Consider the following 24447-nt stretch of genomic DNA (forward strand, 5'->3'; position numbering starts at 1 on the left):
ATTCCACCTTTGCACTGGTCTGCTTCAATATTGCCGTTGGGTACTTCCCTGTTAATGCGTCCTGTGTACATGCTAACTTCCCGCAACCAATCTGCCAGACATATGCTGTGTGGTACAGCCTTAGTTCTTGATGCAGGGTATCTCACTTGTACTGTGCAGAGGTCAGATGCCCCACAGGGACATGAGTGCCCATTCATGCTCCATGTGCATTGCACGCATGCCCCTATGTGTCCTTGTCTGGATGATCACTGTAATACAAGTCCTGGGTGACATACATTGCATGGCATTTCATCAGCCTTCCCATGTCTACTGTGGCTCAGTACTGCATTGCACACATGTTTAGGGTCTGACAATCTGGGTGGGTCACAGGCCTCAGCCTGTTTAATGGCCAATGACTCTGTCCAACTGGTGTAGTGTCCTCTACACACGTGGGTGGCCTCCAGACATTTCATCATGTGTCCTGCTTACTGTCCCATCATCATTTGCAGTGTTGTCACTTGACTCACATGAAGCTGTTGATGCTAGTCAACACTGCCTGTCAATGCACAGGTCTATGATCAGCCTTGTGATAACATGCTAGGCATCCATGCTTTTGCACTTGAGTGGAGGGGTGCTTTGCTTGTAGATATGCTACCCATTGAATGCACATTGCACGTGATGCCTGAAGTTGACCTTGCACTGCCTTCATATTTTCTGACACACACCATGAAGTACTTGTACATGTAGGTAGTGAGTAACATACACATTGGCTGCACTGCATAGACCCACTTCAATGCAAACTGCCACCTTTCAACGGGTCTGATCACAGAAGGAATTCCAAGTTGACCCAGCATGCATGCCAGGTTCTATTTTGTGTGTCACATGTCTGCCTGATGTTGTCGGTGTGTGTGTGCGTTGTGTGCTTCTGACATGTGAAGTGACCTTTTTTCTCTCAATATTTCAGATAATGACGCAATGGAGCCAGATGATGGTGTTGTCATGCCAGGCACAAGGTTGGTATCACTACATCAACCCGGCACAAGTGGGGGTTGTGGGGTGGCAGGCCACCAAAACCCCCAAGTGCTACAGGCCATCTTGTCTCTGGCTGCCTATGAGTCCAGCCCTGATGACGACTCTGACGTCCATGTCGAGTTGGATGAGCATCAGGTCCATGTGTCAGGGGTGAGTGATTCTGATGTGGACACTCCTCTGTCCGTGACACCTGCACTGAGGGGTCAGACAGTTTTGGAACCTCCGCCCGTGATGGATCGGGACACAGGGTCACCCTCCACACCAGTCACTAATGTGCCTGGGACATCACGTCGATGGGGGCATGTAGTCGTGCAGCTGCGGGCGGTGCCAACACGATGAGGACAGCCGGTCCTTGGGTCCCGCAGGGGTCAAGCCCAGCAACACGGTTGCCGCGCGCAACCGCTGTATACTGAGTGGGAGCAAGACATGACTGCCAATTCAGAACAGCAGGGGGCAGCAATGGAGAACATCGCTGAGAGCATGGAGCATGTGACACGATCTGTGCTCCCCCCTGCTAGGCAGGTGCTTCTCCAGCAGCAGCCGGCACGGTCCACGACCCGCTCGCTCAGGCTGGGCATGACTGCCTCAGACAGGGAACCCAAGGCTGAAATGTCGTCTCTGCGTCAAGCAATTGCTGCTCACGCAGAGGCACACATGGAGGCCCTGAGGAGGAGTATGCTTCCCTCAAATCCACTCTGGGTGTCCTTCTGATGTCCCAGAGGGAGCGGTCAGAGGAGAGGTTTGCACAGCTTGAGCGTACCATCTCGGCTGACCTACAGGCTTTCCGGGAGGTGCAGCGGTCTTCCAGCCAGGCCTTGCAGGAGGAACTCCATGTTACACGTGCTACCTTGCAAGAGGAAGCACGTGTATCATGGGAGGTTCTGCATGCAGACCTATGTGCCATCGCCACACAGAACCAGGCTCACCCATCCGGCAGACTTGCTGCTGATGAGGGGCAAGCTGTGGCTAGGCGTGGCCAGGCTACTGTGCCACGTCCTCCTTTCCAGGATGAGCCAGACTCGGACTACCATCTATCTCCCACATAGGTCGGGCTGTGCAGGCGTTGAGCCCATGGAGTTTTTTTTTGTGGCTCAGCATCATCGCATGTGGGTGTTGAGCAGCACCCTGTACCTCCCCCCTCCTGGGTGTCCCCCCCGCCGGGTCGTATGTGGATATTTTTTATTTTTCTTTTAGTTTAGTTAGTTAAGTTTCTGTTTGATAGTTAGTTTAATTAGGTAAAATAGGTTTTTTGTACTTAGTGTAATTAGTTAATATAGTTTAAAATTGCTTGTCTATTGTGCTTTCATGTGACAGTGTGGTGCTTTGTGGCTTTTGAAAGCATCCACTGTATGTTCCAGCTGGGCCCTTCAGGCTTGTCTTGTGTATGTGTTTGCTGCTTGGGTTCCTTGACTCACATATGCCTCTCCTGCTTCCCTTATCCATGGGCTCGCAAGGATGGTTCGGTGTAATAGCCTATTACACAAGGGCTTTGGACTGTCATATCTGTGGCATGTCTGCTGCTGTGGTACTTGTGTTAACACCCCTAGTGGGGATGATTGGGGTGTTATTGACCACTGTTCTGCTTTTGCTAGATGGGGTGTTTCATGATTCATGTGTACATTCATTGCTATGCATTGTGTAGTATGTTTCTTATCTTTACTGTACATGTGCTTGTTGCAATTCATGCCGTAGATAGTGTGTTCCACACTTTGGCTGTGAAAAACGGACTGTGGTGTGATTTCTGATGTACGTCTCTGACATGGTCCAGTGATGTGATGCCTGAAGAGACACACACAGATGAATCTAATGCATTAATCATGTGTTTCATGCCCTTTCTGCAGCGGGATGAGCCTCCAGACCACCTTTGCCAGCAGACATGGGCCATTGGACGTCTGGAATCCGGACACGTTTCGTGGTGCCCACATGCACATGTGTGCGCAAGCAGAGGCACAGGGATTGCAATCATACATCCGAAAACTGCTGATGTCTTTCAAGGGACTCCAGGTAAGGTGAGCAGCACAGGGGGGACACAACACACCAAACCTTCCACCAGGCCAGTTGCACGTGCATGCTTAGTAGAAGCACTGAGGGTGAGCTTGGACAAATATTGGTGTTGAAAAGCACAATACAGCTCATATGTGTTGGTGGACTCATGGCTAGTTGATTGTAAGGTTGTCTGGGGCACCTGCAGGGGCAGTGGCACATTCCCTCCGGTCCACCATGGTCCATTGAGGCACTTGTATCACCCATGTAGCGTTCCGAGACATGGAAAGAAGCAGCTGACAGGGGCAGACGGCAAGGGTCAGACTCGGATGCATTTCATTTCCATGTAGAATTTGAAACATGCACTGCCTACTTTATTTGGGTCACGGTGGAACACGACTTGTTTGTAAGTCATACCTTGCTATATGCGTCTGTCTGCTTACCCAGGGAACATTGCATGTTGTGTGATTCATGACACATTGGTGTTCCATTTGCCACGCACCCACCGGCGCCTGACTTACTGCATTGACTGTGTATGAACCATCACAGGGGTAATGTTACATATGGGTACGAAGTATCCACACCAGATTGTCTGTTTGTAGAGTAGTTTGTTACTTTGGGGCATATTTGGTGGTGTGTTTGTGTGTTATGGGCACGTACAGATTTTTAACTGTGGCTCTCTTTGCAGCATTGAAGTGCTCCTGTTACCGGACCTGAGAGTGCGCAGGCAGGAGGCCAGCACTCACCCAAGAGATAAGTTTCTCTTTGACTTCCATTTCAGTGAATTTCTGCTATGTTTATGATGAACAAGTTTGGTATGATTGTGTATGTGTTAATGTGAGCACTACATTGTTGGCCATTCCCTACTTTCCCGTGTCAATCCTACTCCCCTCTCCTACCCCTCATTCCGGTTATGAAGTATGCCAACGCCTGTCTTGACTCCATATACCTGACCCTCCTTCCCTACCAGGGTCTTAGAGGCCTGTGTGAGTTTGACCTTGCAGCCACCCAGACCACGGTGGGGGTGGTTGGCTCGTGCCACTCCTGCACCTGTACACGGGAGCAGTGACAGTACACATCCGTTTGTGGTGCTTCATTCTATGTTATGTACCACACATGGTACAAATCTTGTTGTGACATTGTTTTACTGTGCTACCTTGGTTGTTACATCATTGTGGTAGTACTTGGCCTTTGTGAGGTACTGCTACTTCAAGTCATCTACTGGAGGCTTTTCTGGTTAGTTTTTCTGCCTGCAGGCTTTTTGCTTGGCTTCTGTGTTGGCCTGCTTTGAGTTCTCTTGGATGTAGTGTTTTTGCAAATCAAGGTGGACTCTGAGGGTGCAGGCAACTTTTTACACACAAGGTGGGAGATGGTGACAAAGGGGAATGGTGATCCTGTGGCCAGGTGAAATTCAAGGATGAAGGCTCCATAACCCCGGTGCAGTTGTTCAGTGGGTCATGATGATTTGTGACGGAGGGGTGGTGCTTGGTTGGTGATAGTTGCCTTGCCCTGCAGTGTGATGGGCACCCTGACATTGTAATTGTGGTATCCGATGTACATGATGTGTTCTGCTGATCAATGCCTGTTAATGTGTTGTGTTTACCTTTCAGGTGTGAGGGGATAGTTGTGGATTGACATGCTGGGGTGTACACATGGTGAATGTTCACATGTGATGTGTAGAGGACACTGATGGTCACTTGATTGCACATGCATATGTTGAGTGCATGTCCCTACTGACCCACACGCTCGCACTATAATGCACTGCATGTACAACCACCCTTCCATGTCCACATGTACACTCTGTTTTCCTTCTGGTGCCCATTGTGTCCCTGCAGCACATGTCCTATGACCAATTGTGGATCCTGTACATGCCTAATTTGCTTTTTGATGTGGTTTGTTGCTTAGATGTGATGCTCAGGGCGTGCATCACACGCAGTGGCGGTTAACTGTGCTGTGCACTGAGCAGTGTGTTGCAGGAGGTGGACATGGCACATAGAAGCTGCAGTGTTGATCTTTCAATGCACAATGTGCATGGAGACAGGCATTCATTGTTATGTTACAACTTCGACTTTTGTACTGCATTTGGGTATGACTTCTTTTGGGTGGGAGGTTGTTAGTCAGTCATTTCATCTGATTCCATGTCAGGCATCATTGTCTGATTCCAATTTACATTTTTCACTTGGCAATGTGTACCTTATTGGCACTGTGTTGGTGTATGGCTATTGCTTGCCATGTCATGTTGTGCTTTGGGAGGGTTTGAGTGACATACCAGTGATAGTCATGGCCTGTTTTGCAGGTGTGTGTGATTCACACTTGCATGTGTGCCTTTGGTCACACAGGATTGCTTGTGTTTAAGTAGCTAGGGATGCACACAATGTGGCACTTCCATGGCAACAATCTCAGGGTGGTAAGGTTGTGACAGTTCACTGTCTCTTTGTCATCATCGATTGTCACCTGGTATATGCCAGGCCTGTATGCACTCCGCAGGGGTGGGAGTTTAGGTGAAAAATGTGTCCACAAGCTGGGTCCATGCATCCTCGCCATGTGCCCTATCCCCACCCATGGGCAGCGCCTGTGCCTGTGGTTGGGGATGTGTGGGCACCACCATGTCCACCGGTACGCCCTGCCATGTTGCAACATTGTGCAGGACACATGCTGCCACAATGATCCTGCACACTACTGGTGGTGCATAGAGTATCTGCCCACCAGAGCGGTCAAGGGAGCGGAAGCGTGCTTGAGCACTCCGAATGTGCGTTCCACTTTGGCCCTGGTTGCAATATGTATCTTACCTGGGGTGGTGTGGTGGGGTTCCGGATTGGTGTCATCATGTGGTTGCTCAGAGGGTAGGCACTGTCCCCTGGGGAGGTGATAATGGTTGTGATTATTGGGGTTTGTGTATTTGTGTGCATGCATGTGCAAGGGCATTTGTACTCACCTAGGAGCCATGTGTCGCCATGCTGCCCAGCTTCCAAGGCCCGGCTCAGGTCAGACATTCTGTATATGAAACTGTCATGGGTGGAGCCAGGGTAGTTTGCCTAGACAGAGGTGATGATTCCCTTTGCATTGCATACCACCTGTAAATTGATGGAATGCCAGTGCTTGCGGTTTCGGTAGATGTGCTCAGTGGCCCTAGGTGGACGTAGGGTCACATGGGTGCAATCTATGGCACCGAGCACTTTGGGGAAGTGTGCCACCCTGTAAAAGTCCAGGACAATGGCCTGCCTTTCTGCGGGTGTTCTGGGCATGTATATGTGCCTGCCGACTGAGGGGCGCGCTCTCATGATTGCCAAGACCTGGTGTAGGCAGCGTGACTGCGTGGCCTGTGAGACCCCCCCCCACTATGGCAGTAGTCCTCTGAAATGACCCAGTGGCCAAAGAATGCAGGACATTAAGCACCTTCTCCAAGGGGCTCAATGCTTGGGAGGAAAGGGTGGGGGATCTAAGTTCATCTTCCCACTCCCTGACCAGGTCTAGGATGATACGGGGTGGAAACCTATACCTGCCGTAGACCTGGTCGTCAGGCATCCCAAAAAGGCTTGGTGAAAAAATGCATGCCCTGGCTATTCTCCTCCTCCTGCGGTGTCCCACGATCAGTGCTGCGGCAAATGGGGCATTCATTATAGCTGTATATACATTTTTGTTGTTTACGCGCACTTTTACACTGTGCGCGGGGATACTTCCGCCTGCCTTCATGTGGCGGACGCATTCACGCTTGTGTGCGTCTTTTGCCGTGCGCGGGTTTCCCGTATTCGTATCCATGAATACGGGTTGTTCACGTGCATGTGGGCGTTCCATGTAGTTCCCTGCAGTACTTCCCCAGTTACGCCTTCTTTTTCACGCGTTATTCCCCATTCTGCATGTTTTGCCCACTGCCCACTGTTACGCCTACTTTTGTTGTGCGCGCTGCGCTATGTGCGCTTTTGCTGTGCGCGTAGCACACACCGTTTGATGACGTGTGTGCCCGCGTGCAACATGCATCCATTTGGCGCACAACCAGTGGGAAACCAGTGGGAAACAAGCGCAGCGCCTTCCTTGAATGGCACGCGTGCACGTGCGCTTGCTTTCTCACCTTGTGCCTGCTTGCGCTGGGATTTTCGGCACACGTTTGTTCCATGAATCGGCCCCCATGTGTCACTATGAAGAAGATACATAAGACTTAACTGTACAGCAATCAAAACAGAAACAATGATCAGTATAGCATTTTTCAAGAAGTAACAAAAGAAATTCCACATGGTGTACACCATGAAAATAAAGAATGTACCTGCCAAAATTACAAACCTATACTACTATACGTCAGTGGTCAAGCTGGTTCAGGCAAAACATTCTCAATCAAAATCATTAGCAAGTTCCTTGAACGATTGACAAACAACAAACTGTCAGCTGTTGTAACTGCCCCCATAGGTTTCGCTGCCTACAACATAGGCGGTGTCACTTTACACCGATCTAACCTAAGTCAGGTAAGTTCCCATTTTTTGGTTTCGGGTGATCAGAACTCAAAGGGAATTAGTTTGCTGTTGTGTCTACAATACATCATGGAACCCAACACAGATTAAATGATCACAAACTAAATTTATTACATGTTGTATATGACTAAAAAAGAGGCATATAGTCCCACACACAGAACAGATGTCATGTTACACAAACGTATTTTTTTTTTTAAAAAAGATCTTTTTTTTTGCTAAAAAGGAATGTGCATTACATATAATAACACATCATCAGGGATGAGGGCAAAACAAGATATACACATTCGTGCCCACTCTGTTTGCATCAGAAGTCCCACACACAGTTTATATGGGTAACTCAGATAGATGTCGACATGTTTCAGCCATATGATGTTTGCACATTATCCCTAGTGTATTTCATTCTTTCTTTTGGGCCATCTTCAGGACACAATTTCTTCCAAATAGTCAGTCAATGACTCTGTACCCCACTTGATATTCAACTTGGTTATTTTTGGGTTCGCCTAGGTCATGCACAGATGTGCAGCCTGCTAATTGGAAGGGCCGGCTGCGCGGAACTTCACTTAAAGTCGAGGAGTGAAGCACAGTGAATTGCTGGTGCACTTCAGATTATGCTGGTTGACTTGATGGATTAAAGCTCCCGATAGATCGGAGGACACACAGTCATAAAGAAAAAAGGTCTGTAGGGGCAAGCGCAGCTCCAGGTCAGTAATTAGGCAACGATTATTACACATAAATCTCCCAAGTGGTTGTATTCTCGTGAGGCAGCGCTTTCCTCTAACACTTCATCAATTACCACAACCAAAGAAGAATCTACTACTCAAAGTAACTCAGGTACTTCTTCAAAGAAGCAACACACACTCTGAAGAAATGACTTGGACACAGAACTATCTGGTCCATTCAAATTTTCAAATATAACTGGTGTAAATTGCTACACAAATGTAGCAATAAATATTCTATTCCAATTGCCACCAATTGTTGACAACATTTACTTACACAATACCAACCAATTGTGTTTGCAAATGTTAGTCCTTCATAGAAATGCAAGCAACAATCCTGACAACACATACAGTGTTCATGGAATAAGACAAGATTTGGTCTACTGTGCTGGAATGGTGAAATTCACTATAAAGTCACAAGAAGATCCACAAGAATTTCTAATGAACTTACTACAAGTACTGGAAAACAAAAACATACCTATAAATGAAATCCTCCAGAAACATACATGCACTCTCTGCAACAATGTCGCACCGGAACAAATCCTTAATGAATGCTTTGGGCCTCATCACGACCCAGGCGGTAAGTTACCGCCTGGGCCGTGACTTTACCACCATGGCGTAAACTATGTTTATGCCATGGTGGTTGGCGGACTTACCGCCCCATTCCGACCTTGGCGGGGCGGTAAGTCCCCAATCCCCATTTACCCTTCCCCATTCCCATTTTTGCCCCATAGGGCATAATGGGAGTGGGGAAGGCGTTAATTACGCCACCGTAAATTACGGTGGCGTAATTAACTCCATGGTCCCTTAGCGCCATGGATTTTAACACCTGCTAAAAGCAGGTGTTAAATCCGCCATGGCGCTAAGGGACCTCGTACTCAGGCGGTAAGGGTCGGCGCTGTTTACGGCGCCGTAAACCCCTTACCGCCTGAGTTGTAATGAGGCCCTTTGTGTATGTATCCATACCTAACTGTGAATCCGTTCCATTTCAGCAACTTGTACAAAAATCAAACCATGGCAGATTATGTACTACCTGCAATTCAGATAATCGCTCCACCTTACAAATACAAACACATAGTAAATACGTAATACTAATGCTTCTACGTTACAATGCAGATGGTTCCAAAAACAACTGTAAGCTGACTGGATTCACACATGGTCAAGTATCACTTGGTAAGAAAACCTTCACAACAATAGGTATAATCTACCACACAGGAGCCACAACCAATGCAGGTCACTACACTGCATGTATAAAAAAGAATTGTGGATGGTTCGAATTTAATGATACTACTATTGCTCTAAAACAGAGATTACCAGCAAATGTTATAAACGCTTATTTAATTTTCTTAAAACCAAAATTTAATAACTAATCTGTGCATAAACATTAATAAAAATTCAATTAGAAAACTATAAACAGTTAGAATATGCCAACAGGTATCTAACTGCCCCAAGATTTTGCAACAACCAAACAGATAAATCAATACCACTAAAATATAAGAAGAAATAGACAGTTAGAATAGGCCAACAGGTATCTAACTGCCCCAAAAATATGCAACAACCCAACAGATAGATGAGTATCTTGAAAATATAAATAAAAAACTATAACAAGTTAGAATATGCCAAATGATATCTAACTTCCCCAAGATTCTGCAACAACCAAACAGATAAATCAATACCACTAAAATATAAGAAGAAATAAACAGTTAAAATACGCCAACAGGTATCTAACAGCACCAAAAATCTGCAACAACCCAACAGATAGATGAGCATCTTAAAAATATAAATAAAATCTATAACCAGTTAGAATACACCAACAGGTATCTAACAATCTGCAACAAGCCAACGTACAGAACATTAGCCAGCAACAACAAATAAACACTGAAAACAAAGAAATAAATGTGTTGTACCATAACAAAAATAGGTTTTGTTTTTAATCCAACATGGATTTTTTTTTCCCACAGTCCCAATGATTTAAGAAACAAACACAGAAACTGAGCAAATTGCACAGTACACTTGTTTGTAAACTGCTAAATATGAGGGTTGAAATAATACAGAAATGTCTATTATGGAATGCAGTAACTCTTTATAAACCACCTACATGATCATTTCTTTCATCACAGAATTTGAAAAACAATATCTGCTCCAGTTACCCAAGTCATGAAAAAATATATTCAATCACAAAAAAGCAAACAGTAAGTATATGATAATATAACTCACAAATACTGCTCCATAACACAACCATTGAAGCGAACATCTTACCATACACAACAATCCAAAATGTTTACTTCCATGGTATGTTATACTGCAGTGCTTGTTATCAAACTCTACACTCTTAATGACATGACATAGCCAAAACTTCACATACAAACTATACAAATCAAACATTACACAAACTGTAGATTTGTGGATATTTGATGGATATTTGATTCTATGGGTGTGTTATGCTGTGTTGGTTGTGGCCAGGGCCTAGAGTCTTGGATGCATGGCCTACAGCCTACGGCCTTCAGCCATGCACCCAAGACTCTAGGCCCTGGCCACATCCACCGCAGCATAACACACCCATAGAATCAAACATTTTAAGTGTGCTATATGGGCTACTGCATTTTCTATGTCTGCGGACAGCCGTGGTATACGTGGACATGACAAACACTTCAGGGGCACCTGCCACCTAAACAAATACAGCATTTGACCCATCTCTTACTCCCCCACCCTCCCCAAGCACTCTTACACACCAACGCACTCCCCAAAGTTGTATTTTCCCCCGTTTGTCACCGCCCTGTCCCCGAATCCAAGATGGCGGATGCATCAAAACAATACGACGCACCTCACACTTCATCCCAGCCAATCAGCAAACACGTCGTATGTCCGCAGACATGACGCAAGCCGATTAGCCAATTGGTGTCCTGTTAGCGGAGCGAACAGGGAAATGTGTTCCCGGAGCGGACATAGATATCACACATTTTTATTACACCTACTTTTTGCTCATTTAAAAAAGAACTAATGGACAGATTTGGTGCAAATCCATCCAGCGGTTTGAGCTGTAGGCGTGAGCCAAGTTTTTTCCCCATTCACTCGATGGGAAAAAAATACATTTTGGGGCCCCATTATAACTTTGCCCCCCCTGAACCAAACCTCACTAAACTTTGCAAAAGATTTCAGGGCGGGTCCTATACTTTTATTGCAAAATGTGTTGAGGATTAGTCAAGGGGGAGCAAAGTTATAAGCCATCCAAAAGTGCTCTTCCTATGGGATTAGCAACTTAACCATAACTACACTGCCACTACCGTGGGCCTTGTAATATATGAATATATTTCTTCTGAAAAATACTTTAAAATTACTCGAGTGTGGAAACTTTCTTGAATTACGTTACAACATTTTCAGTTGTTGATGTTGTGCCCTTGTTTTGTGTCCCTATTGTTTCGACGCACCATTTTTTCTGTTCTATATTTCCGGTCTGGTAGCACAGACCCAACAAGGTGCACCTTAGAAAAATATCCTACCTTGCATAATGCTTAATTAATTAGTTACTCAACTATTAAATGAGTGCACCTATAAAACTCAACTAGAAACAATCCAAAAACGTCAGGGGAAGAAGGGAAATTGGTGGAGAAAAATTGGCAAAGGTTTCAGAGGTTGCAGTCCAAGTGCCTGTATCAATGCCAGTACAGGTGGAAGGTACAGAGAGTACCCAACACATCTCTGGGCTGAATGAGGAGAAGGACAGTGGGGCTGGGGTGCAACAGTATCCCAGCCCACAGTGGCAACAAGGAAGGCCACCGCGAGGAAGAGGGGTTTTTCGAGAAGCAAGAAGAAGAGGGTTCGGGTTCAAGGGAGCTGGGTTTGAACTGTCTCAATGTTGTAATTGTTTAAGGTGGGGGCATTTCACAAGGGAATGCTGGAGCAGGTAGGCAGTGGGTATAATTATGGGTGTCCGCAACAGGCCCACTGGCCCCAAGGATTAGGGAACTCCCAACAGTGTCATGGATATTAGAACCAAGGGTACTCCCAGGGGCAATACCAAACAATTAATCAACAGCCTCAATTTTCATAGAACAGGGTACCAAGTGGAGGTGCCACTCCCTTTGGGGGAGCAGCAGTGGTTGCTGGTATTCCCTTTCCATTTCCTGGGACAAACTCATACACTGATTAGGACAGCGCACAGAGAGCACTTGCGTGTTCGGTCTTGCAATGACCTCCACCCTGAAGAGGAATCTTTGGTGGGGGTGGAGAAGGGAACCAAACAGTTCATATTCACTCTGACTCTGGTGCAACTAAATCATGTATCATCGAAGGAAACGGTCAACTTTCAGGAAAATAGCTTGACACACGGATTCTCTGGGGCTATTTCCAATGTTCAATACACTGAGGAGTTGGAAGTAAAGGTAGGAGGGAAGGTAGTATGGGCACCCTTACTGTAATCCGAAAGTTCCCCTGTTAATTTTCTATGCAGGGACCTGTTCAGCAAGTTAAACATGACTATATCCTTTACAGATCAGAGTATAGTCTGCTCCATGCCTGGGATGTGCACTGTAAGAGCGATGTGGATAATACATACAATGGCAAGGGAAATGGACGTCCACAGGATTCCCACAGCCACAGAAATGCTTCTGAATGGGATTACAGTGCTTGTGAAGGCGGTGCCCCAGATTGCCAAACAGTGCTGGCGAGTGCCCACTGATTTTAACTTTTGTCCAGCAGTGTCACCTGAGGTGGTGGGAGCAAATATATTGTTGCTGGATTTGCAGGGATTGTTGATTCAAGACAAGAGGGTTGTCCTGTTGGGAATGGACAGGGATGGATGTGAGTGGCACACAGTGCTATGTGCAGATCCAACGTTACAGCTAAAGTAAATGACGGGTGACGAATTGTTTGAAAATAACAACAAAGAAGGCAAAAAAATCCTACAGATCTGTATCCCGTGTGACATAATGATACATTACAGAAGAGTGCAGCATCCCTTTATAGCAGTATTAACTCCACCACCATTTTTTGATGAGGACTTACAACACGTGCCTTCGCGTTTGTGGACTACAAATCCACATGATGTAGGGTTACTGAAAGACGTGACCCCTGTGCGTATAACTCTGAAGCCATGTGCTGTGCTGCCCTGGGTAAGGCAGTATTCATTATCGAGGGAGGTGGAGGAGTGTATTAGAAAGACTATGCAGGCCCTACTGGAAATGGGGATCATTGTGCCATTTACCTTCCTGTGTAATACAGTAATATACCCTGTAAAAAATCAACAGGGGTCAACTGCACAATGATTCAGAACTTGCACTCCCTAAATTATGTGGTACAGAAAGAATTTCCAGTTGTTCCAATTCATGCGACAATTGTATGTAGTATCCCTGAAGAAGCCACGTATTTTAGTGCAGTGGACTTAAAAATTACATTCGGCATTCACACAGGGTCAGACACGGTACGAGCACACTAGGTTATCTGAGGTGTATTACGAGAGCCTGAGCATATCTAACAGAATACTGCATGCCAATCTAGGGAATATTCAGGTGCCTAGCACGATTATCAAGTATGTCGATGATCTGCTAGTGTGTAGTGAAAGTGAATAGCACAGCCGAAAGGACTACATTGCACTGCTACAGTTGCTGGCCTGTAAGGGGTATAAGGTTGACAGGGCCAAATTGCAATATTTCCAATAGGAAGTACTCTATTTTGGGGAGTTCATATCAGAGAATGGTAAAAGTATACTACCAGACAGGGCAGCATCAGTATGTGCCATGCCCAGACACACTTCAGTTAAAAAAATTCAGAAGTTCCTGCGCCTGTGCAACTACTGCAGGGCTTTGATTCTAGATTATGCGGCATAGACAAGACCACTTCTGCAGGCGCTTAGGGAAGCCCAAAAAAAAGAGGACTGTAGCTTACAGTGGACGGCAGAAATTAATTTATTTATTAAGTCATTAGTTTGGCACACGTACTGGCAACCCCAGATTACACGCAGGAATTGTATTTGTTTTCACATTCGGATGGCCAGTTTATGACAGTGGTGTAAACGCAGAAAATCAGTATGGGCCATAAACCATTGGCCTACTATAGTGGTACTCTGGGTACATTGATGCAAGGGCAGTTTGTGTGTGAACAGGCTTTAGCAGCTGCTGCTTTTGCAATAGAGAAAGGTTTGACAATTGTAATGGGGTGGTACCTTCAGCATCAGAGGCGGCGGTGACATCCTGTTTTGGTGCGGCTTGATGCTCGGCTGTCTGATGCTGCTCTAGGGCCCTTTCTCTAATTCACTCATGCTGGCCGTAGACGCCTGCAACTCCAGGAACCTCTAGAGACTTCCACAACCTACAGCGCTGCTATGTGGAGTTTGGTGCCGGAGTCTCCTTGCCTCTCTCAAGCCGCTGTATTTTCACTCTGGGTAGGATGCTGACAGATAGGAAAGGTGTTTCTGGCACAAATGCACTGGTCCTCTAAACTTTCATTTCCCCTTTGGCTATACTGTGGTCACAGCCCTTGTTGGGGAGACGTGCTGTGTGCTAATATAATTGCTACCTGTTACGTCCCCAGTGACTGCTGTCACTATTTTGAGCCAAGTTGGGCACCTTTTATGATGCAGTAAACAACTAACCCACTGGGGCTCCTTAGTTGATAGTTTTCGGGACGTTTGGTGCTGTCTATCCACCTAACTGTGGATTCCAGTGCCCCCAGTGTCTATCCACCACTCCCTGTCGATTACATGCCCACCAGCAATAAGAGTGGTGCACGGAAGCCACTATCCAAGATCCAGGAGCATGATTATTCTACCCCTGGGCCATTTAACAAGGTTAGGGGAAGATACATTGAAATAAGCCCTGTGGGCTTAGTGTCCTTGTCTCCCTCATCGATCAGAGGTCCTGGCACTCAGCTCTCGAAGGAGACAGAGACTGCAAGGCAGTCTCCCTGGTCCAGAAATGCATAATGCAGAAAAGTCTGTTCTTGTCAGTAAATGCTTATCTCAAGATTTCCAAACTCCATCACTAATCTTGGATCCTGGAGTCAGCATATGGTATAACCATGGTACATGCCGGTTATCCTATTGGAAGAGGAGGGGATTTTGAAGGGCAGATGGATCCACAGTGCAGCATGCAGCACTGTTAGAAATACTGATAGAAGCATTATCTCAGACATCTGTTGTGGCGGTCGTGAAGTGCGTTGCCCATACTAACGGGACTGACAAAATATCAATGGTGAACGCAGCCGCTGACTCGGCAGCCAAAATGGCAGCATATCTGCCAAATGAAATACCTGCTGAGTAAATTGTGACTGCCTCACCGGCAAGTGAGCATCCAGTACCTTACACAGCATTACCCATCTCCCAGATTATCGAACTACCTAGGAGGGCATCTGAAAGGGAGAAAGTTGTGGTTATGGAGAGGTTGTAAGCAATCTCAGACAGATTTGTTATGGCTGCAGGAGACCTCTGGGAAGACAGTAATGCCACAGGAGCTGCTAGCCATAGCCTTTGAAAAATTACACTACCCATCTCACAGTTTGTAACAGCATATGGCATCAGATATAGAGGAGGACTGCTGGATACCAAATATTCAGGAAAGTATCACAGAACTGGTTGTACACTGCACCACATGTCAAAGTTTTAGTACATGGGACACCTTGCTTCGCCTCTACTGGGCCATTCCATGAATTACACATAGACTATGCGTATATGGGTGAGTTTTTTAATTGATCTAGGTACATTATTGTAGTGGCCTGTTCTTTCTCAAGGAAGGTGGAAGCAGGGCCATGTGCACACCCGGATACCAAGTGTGCTGTTAGGTTTTTGGTGTGGGAAGTCTTCCCACGATGGGTTGTGTGAGAGGTTTTAAGGTCAGGAAATGGAACAATGTCTTCAATGCATTATTTCAGCACATTAAATCACTGCTTAGCATCAAGCACCGGATCTGTTTGATTTACCACCCACAGGCCAAAGACATTGTGGAGAGAATAAACAGGCTCCATAAAAGTAAGTTATACAAATTGTGTACCATGTTTAAGAAAAACTGTGTGCACTGTTTGCCCCTGGCCCTCTTCAGTTTATGCACACAGCCAATTAAAGACCATCATTTTTCAACTCATGAAGTAGCCACTGGCCGGCATATGCATAATCCCATATCCCCTGTAAAATGGGCTTTGGATGCACATAGGGCTTCAGCGGTGCTAGGCAATGACATCAAGGCACTACAAGGTGCTTTTTTTACTCCCCTTTCTGTTAAAGTCAAGGAATGTGCTACTGGGTCCACCTCTCTGGCGTTCGTAGGACACCATCAGAGAACATACTGGCGCATCAGTTATCTTAAAATGAAGGGTAGCAGTACTTGTACTCCGACTACCTCAGCGGCCTGCCCAGGGGCGATATGTGTGTAGTAGCACACTACCATGACAGGCTGAAGCTTAGCTGCTAGCCCTGTATCTTCCTTTATTCTGGGAGTGCTTTCTTCCTTCCCTCTTTCCTTTTCTCCCCCCCCTCTCTCTCTCTCTCTCTCTCTCTCGCTCTCTCTCTCTATTTTTCTCCCCCTCTCTCCCTCTCACTCACGCTCTCTTTCTCTTTCTCTCTCCCTCTTTCTCTCTCTCTTTTTCCTTCTTTCTTTGTGTACAAAATACACCTTGTACGTTTCTTCATTTTTGTTGTTTTGTGTGTCTGTGCTTTGATTTCAAGAAAGAAAAAGATGGATGTGACTAATGTAAAAAATGTGTTAAATAGGGACCTGAGGTGCAGATGCACGAATGAGAGGATATAGACCTATGTTTATCATTGTGGATCAGCTATTGCTGTAGGTTTCAGTGTGATATTGATAGTACTGTTGAGAGTGGATTGGGGAAGGTGTTATAGGGGAGGTCCTATAAAGGGCGGGGTAGGGAAATAGGATTGTATATTATCAAAATGGGAGGATACATATAAAGTTAATAATACAAGTGGATTTACATATATTAGCACTAGTGTGAACACTAACAATAATGGAAATCAATGTAATGACTTTAATAAGCATAATACTTTAGTGGGGGAACCAGTGAACAGATTATTTTCTACAAGTAGGAGATTGTCTACCACTGCGAAACAATATAATGTTACTTCGATTGAACTATTGAAGCACCCATGCCTGAGATTGTATATAGAAGAATTAATAGAGAAGTGTGACAAAAGTATGACACGTATCAAGTGCTGGGTTTTGATGTGATTGAGGATATTCATCATCCCAAGTTCACCAACTCATGATATTCTGATATGAGTGGTGTGGGTAGAAATGCTGTGAATGGAAGCTCTTGTGTCTCTTCACTTATAACACACGCATATGGGGCTCCCAAAGTGTTAGTACAGCAAGCAGTCCCAATTACAGAATCACAATGCCTTCTTCATCTTGCAAAATGCAGAATGAAAGGAACATTCCAGGCACATAGTGTGCAACTGCAAATGGTGGGCCCAGATTTTGTAAAGTGCAACGCTGATCCAAAAAACATCAAGTGTGTGAAGCTACCTTACCTGACGGTGAAAGGGCGGAAACATGTCAAAATAACTAACAGGACATGACACTACCTTGCTTTGCAGCAGGACTGGTAACATACAGCATGGAAAATATAGCAAGAGCGGACACTTCCTGTGCACAAATCTGGACACAGCATATCACAAGGCTGTCGTGGATTGCAACAATGGAAAAGCCGGTGCAAGTGCACAAGGAACAACAATATAGAGTCTGTTTTTGCGTCAAATGTACAGTCTTCGTTTGCTCAAATGAACATTGCAATAAGACTCTCTTGATCACAGACATGAAGAAAGGAACAGGAGCGCTGATGGATTGCTACTGGGTCTGTGGCCGACAAGCTGACTTGCACCTTCCACCATCATGAAGGGGCTGTTGTTCGCTGACCACATTGCACATTAATCCCAGAAGGACACTTGTAGGGGAGAGCTCTGCCTGCTGAGGAAACACATAGTCTCCCCCTAGTCAAAAATTATAAGGGTCTAGTGCCCGCACAAGAGCCCCACATCTGGCCAGGAAATCCCCTGCCATGGCCGAGCTCCCATGAGGACAGCCCACACCCCCGAGCACCACAACGCCTATTCATTGTTCGTACAGTGTTGCAAAGATGTTGGAGAGGAATGTGCCCTATAAGGTGCGATCACAGACCAGCTCCTGGTGTGTATGTTATCTCACATTTCCCAAAGCATGAAACGGTCAATACCCAGGCGACCACGAGTTATAGCACATATAACTGACTAAACCTCAAGATCCCTCAATTCCATGGCACCTGGTGCCCTTTGACCACCAACCCTGAAGTAACAAGTCCTGAAATGTTCAAAGATGACGGACATGGCACAACGCTGACTGGCAATCATGGGATTTTGTATTGCGGGGTGCTGGGAGGGATACATTATAGTTCAAAACGAGGGTGGAGATCTTGGAGCTGGATGGCGTGGTGGGAGTGAGTGAAATGTGTGTGTGAAGGAAAGAGTGCCCCAGAACCTCCTTTGTGTCCCTCTAAAGGCCTGCCAAGTGCACAGTATGAATGATAAAATATTTGTAAGGTAGGAGTATGATTGTTTTTTTTTTACCATCGACGTGAGAAGAAGATAAGACCTGCAGCACCCACGTGATGGAAGACGGATGGGCTGTGCTGGAACCAATAGGCCAGTATCCCTTATGGATAAAGGTGGAACATGTATAGGGTCCAACCAATCAGCAGCACATGTTTTTACTGTATGTTGTTACGTCATTATGATGCTGTGTACCTTTAAACCTTTTTGCTTGTACCTCTCTTTTGCAGAACGTTCTTAGTAGCAGGAGTTCTATGCTGTTGGTCTCATCTGCGTGCAAGATTAAAACTTGTTATCCTTACAATATCGCCTTGGGCCTTTCTTTCCTAGCGGGTTGTATTCTCTCTGGTGTGAACGTTCAGGGACTTGCCTTCATTGGGTACACTTGTTCTTCAATACATCCTGTCTCTTTGCCTATTCACAGATTATATTTCATTATAGCAGCACATCTAACATAATTTTTTCACAGATGCACCTAGGCTGATAGAGCCTTTACAAAACATAATATGAATCTTCTGGTGGACACTGTTTGCTAGTACTGCTGTGCTAGCATTTGGCATAATCAAATGCATGCAATGGGTTGCATTGGCCTTTCTCCACTAAAACATGTAACATGCATGTATGATAATATTGATATAGTGTTCCTTTACATCTTTTCAGGCCCAGGATAACGTCAATCATTAATTACAGACCCAGCTATAACTGATTTATTCACAGAAACAACAGATCTTCACTGAGACCTTTAATATGTGATTTTGTTTTGAAAGTCAGTGTTTCTTCCATGAATATAAGTATTTTCTCCACTTCTTTTCCTGTCATATTGGAGATCAATATTGACCATTTAAATAACTACTGAACCCATTTGCATGCATTAGTAATGGCCGAACCCCAAACCCTCACCCATAATGATAGGCTCACAACTTGTTTCAAGTGTTGGCAATAAAAAGGCAGTAGGATTTTATTGTACAGATATGGGTTATGACAATAACAATATCACATATCATGATGGTATCATACTTTTGGGCACCGGGTCCTGAGGTTACCCCCTCGTACCCGTGCCGCCTTCTTGTGTCCCATGACTTGTTGTGGGCACCGTACAGTGCCTTGTACCTCCTTTTGTTCTTCTCCCCTTTTGTAGGGTGGGTAGGTTATGTGGTAAAGAAGCAAGAAGATTTGGAAGACACTGAGTAAACAGTGAACCTCCTGTTTGCTTGGGTCCCCATTCAGGGTCCACAAATAGATTGTGTTTACTCTGAGCATGCTGCTCTCATTTATAGGACCCAGGGAGGCCCTGGGCCTTTGTTGTGTATGTGGTGGGGGCCGCTGTTGTCGCAGCCCCAGCCGGATAGCCGACTGTCTGACCCACTGGGCCCTGCCTGATGGTTGTTTCCTTATAGCACCTTGCTATTTGCAGGAAAGGTGCGATGACTGTTCGCACCTTACCCTTCCGTGGCTTTTCTGCTGCGGAGCAGGCGCGGGGGGTTGGGGCTGCCCCTCTCCCAGCTGCCGATGGTAACAGCAGTTACCCTGCCTCGCTTGTGGGATGCCCATGCAGCATTGCCCAGTCTGTTTCCTTATATTTTTTTCTACAAAATGTTGGACAAGTGGTGCCCACTAGATTCCTACTTTTTATACAGCTCTTATGTCCGCTCATGCAGATTTGTGCCTTGCGCATGGACATCCCTATATAGAGGAGATTGCAAGGGCATCTAATGGCATACACTATTTTACTTGTGTTGAAATCAATTAAATGTAGTTGTTTCCACTCTGTATTAGGGCCTAACTTGTAAGTGGTGCTGGTAGTGGTTTGTACACACATCACACAATGGCCTCAGGGAACATGGTCTGTGGGGGGGGCATAGTTGAGTGATTGTCAGTGGGATGGGTTCAACTACTGGAAGAACTGAGTGTAACAAATAATCCCGAAATGTCTTGTTGCGGTCGAATGCAAATAATGGGCGATCCAATTGCATTGGCCCATTTCAAACAATATGCCAATATTTTAGTATCACGTTCTTGATCTTGAAAGACCGGTTGTTGTAGGTGATTCCCAGGAAAGAGATGGAACCACAGCAGAAAATCTGCTCCATGTCCTTCGCCAATCTACGCAAGGAATCTGCATGCCCTGCTGATGACCCAGAATTCTAATGCTGGCCGAGAGACAGGTATCCATATGGATTGTCCCTGGTTGTCTCTGTGTGCACAGGGGTCCTTTGTAATGGCAGCTGCTTTGTTTCTTTATTATTTGTAGTTACCATTATTGAGGGCATGTCAGTGATGAACACGTTATCTGTATGGAGCGGATTTAGCCATGATAGCACAGTGTTCACCCAAATTCCTGCTCCTCAATCTGTTGCATGCATATAACGATGGAAATCCAACACAGTGATCCTCGGCTACAGACAGAGCGACAATCTCGGTCATCAACCTGAATCTGTAGTTATGTACCGAAGAACAATATTGTGATTCCCGCAGTAGACCTGCACGGTTGAAATGACATTCAAACCCCGAAAAGCCCACGACTTCCCCCAACTCTGCCTCGAGCTCCATGGACTGTAAACTGCCCGCGTGCCTTCTTTCTCTCATTCCTTATCCCATTGTCTCTCTAGGCTGGTTAAATAGGGTCTGGAGAGAGCGGTGCTTTGCAGCGGGTCAATGCAGTTGTATTTTAGCAGCTGCAAGTAACCAATGACCCTAATGATGAAGCATGCAATCTCACTGTCCGTGGAGATTTGTCAGGGAAGTGTCTGTCCTACTCTGAAAGCAATATTCAGCAAACACAGTCCTGACAAAACATGAATCGCTTCCCACATCGAAGGACTCTGCTCAAAAGAATGTTAAAAATAAGTGACCTATAGCTTGAATTGTGTAGGAAAATCAATATAGGCAGTTTTATCGTTGGTCTCCAAAGTGTTCAATGGGAAAGTCAATGCAATGAAAGCACTCTTTCACTTTTGCTGCACTTCAGTCAAATGATATCGGTCTGCATTTCTGCATTTGAGCTCTCGTGCCAGTTCCAGCTCAGGGAATATGGCTCCCTGAAAAGCATTCTGGAAGAACGTTGTACCAACATTAGCCTTTCCTGTTTTTCGAACAAAATGGCAGCTGACACGTCTGCCTTGAGTCGACCCAGCGCTGTGGGAATGGTTCCATATGTTGATGGCTCTGTTGAGAGATCCTTCCCTTGCAAAAATATTATGCCTAGTCTGAAGTAAACGCCCCATTTAATGTTGCTATGGCAAAGTGGTGCTCAGGTTTAAGGGACGTCTAAAGTAAGGAACGACTCGGTAAGAGTAGCATGGCTCAAATAAAGGTGAACCGTTTATTTATTTATTTTATTTATTTATTTTATTTTTTTTAATTTTTTTAATTTTCGAAAATACTAAGGAATGCGACCGTCATATCAAACATTATCATCGTGTTCCAAGTTGCAAATAACCAATTTGCTGCATCCAGTATTATTCAATTAGATAAGTGTATGAGTCCGATGGATTGCACGCTCAAACATACACGTTTTCATTTAAGTAGTGCTGTGACATACAACACGTGCACCATGCAGCAGGGCCTTTCCACGCATGTACTTTACTCTTTTGACCAGTACATATTGCAATGTATGTAAAGGTATGTTATTTCCAATAACACAGATACAGTGCTGGCTACCCACAGTGCGCTCGACTCGAACAAACATAAAATAAAGAATTCCTGCAAATGCAGAGAGCAGCATCGCTACGGATGGGTTCACGGGGATGCAGAGAGCAGCATCGCTGCGGATGGGTTCACAGGGATGCAGAGAGCAGCATCGCTGCGGGTGGGTTCACAGGGATGCAGGTAACACAGGGATGCAGAGAGCAGCATCGCTGCGGATGGGTTCAAAGGGATGCAGGTAACACAGCGATGCAGAGAGCAGCATCGCTGCGGATGGGTTCACAGGGATGCAGAGAGCAGCATCGCTGCGGGTGGGTTCACAGGGATGCAGGTAACACAGGGATGCAGAGAGCAGCATCGCTGCGGATGGGTTCAAAGGGATGCAGGTAACACAGCGATGCAGAGAGCAGCATCGCTGCGGATGGGTTCACGGGGATGCAGAGAGCAGCATCGCTGCGGATGGGTTCACAGGGATGCAGAGAGCAGCATCGCTGCGGGTGGGTTCACAGGGATGCAGGTAACACAGGGATGCAGAGAGCAGCATCGCTGCGGATGGGTTCAAAGGGATGCAGGTAACACAGCGATGCAGAGAGCAGCATCGCTGCGGATGGGTTCACAGGGATGCAGAGAAGAACATCATATATAGAATCAGGACAAGGCAATACCGAGCGCCGAATTATACCTATTTCTTGCAAAATGTGACTTGTTATACAAGGAATATACTGTTTGCACCTAAAGGCAGGCAAATATAATGACGTATAAACAGGGCAATTGCTTACAACAAATATTTTCAGAGTTTAAAAAAGAAACAAGTGCATATGAAACCGAATATAACACTAACATTTAAACTAAAAGCTATCCTTCTTAGAACATGTATACCGAAATGATTTCAGGTCCATACAAATTAAAGAAATCGTATGGCAATGTTTGAAACAATTTGTGTATGAAGTGCGACATACATGATTATGTTTCCTTAACATATAAGCTGTTGCTGGCAAAGACTGAGAATGTGATTTTACTTTTTTTTTAATATAATTTGCTGACGAGTGTGAAGCTTGACAGCAATCTGTGCTCTAAAATCCCTAACCCATTGCTCATGTCTGCGAGGACGAGTAGTCCATGGCTCACTCTTGCCTTGGGGAGAAGAAGCACTAGACAATGAATAATCCTTCGGGACCCAATTGAAGGAGTGCTTTTTTTCGAGCCCGAGAAAGTGCAGCCATCATTAGCTAACCCGTCTCCTCAGTGACCCTCTTGGGTAAACCCCAGACTGGAGTTCATTTCCTATGAGGATAAGACACGAGCTCGGCCAGCACCTGCACAAATGGTCTGCCAGCAGGCTTCCTAATCTAACTGTAACATGTGGGTCACAGGAGTTTAGTTATTTCTGAAGTGAATCCAAATACACAGTGTTTTCACGTATAACGTGGTTCTAGTACATACTGGCTTCTCCTAAAATGATATTGTGCCATGTCGAGTTGGTTATTATAAATATGTTGTATCGCTGAAAGCAGGGAGCTCTGTCTGACACGTGCTTATACTGATAACGACATTGAAATAATAGGCATATGTCACGTTGTTTTCAATGTCAATATGCCTCAAGATATGTAGTGACTCAACCGCTCATAAATGCATTAGGAAGATATCTGGTACCAGTAGAACATACTGCTCATTTAACGCAACGTTTAATACAATGGAACTGACAAATCCATGTCAGTGGGCCTCATTACGAGAACGGTAGTAACCATGGAGCTATTAGCTCCATGGCTGACACCGCTCCGGACTCCATTACCAGGTTCCTGCAATGTGGACTTACTGGGTTACTCCGAGATACGAGGACCCCGTATGTCCTCCATGCAGGAACCCTTCCTCATTCCCATTTGAGCCCCCATAGGGCTCAATGGGAATGCGGAGGGAGGTAATAACGGGCAGATTACATCTTGCCCGTTATTGCCTCCCTCTTCCCCTAGCGGGACCCGGAAAGCACGCCTGGTTTTACCAGGCGTGCAATCCGGGTCCCGCAATGGGAAGCTTGTAATTGGCGCTCCCGGATTGAAGGGGGCCTGTACTATACCGGCCCCCTTCAAACCGGGAGTTTCTA

Source organism: Ambystoma mexicanum, chromosome 1p (assembly GCF_040938575.1).
Source record: "Ambystoma mexicanum isolate Mex_15411 chromosome 1p, UKY_AmexF1_1, whole genome shotgun sequence".
Classification (NCBI taxonomy): domain Eukaryota; kingdom Metazoa; phylum Chordata; class Amphibia; order Caudata; family Ambystomatidae; genus Ambystoma; species Ambystoma mexicanum.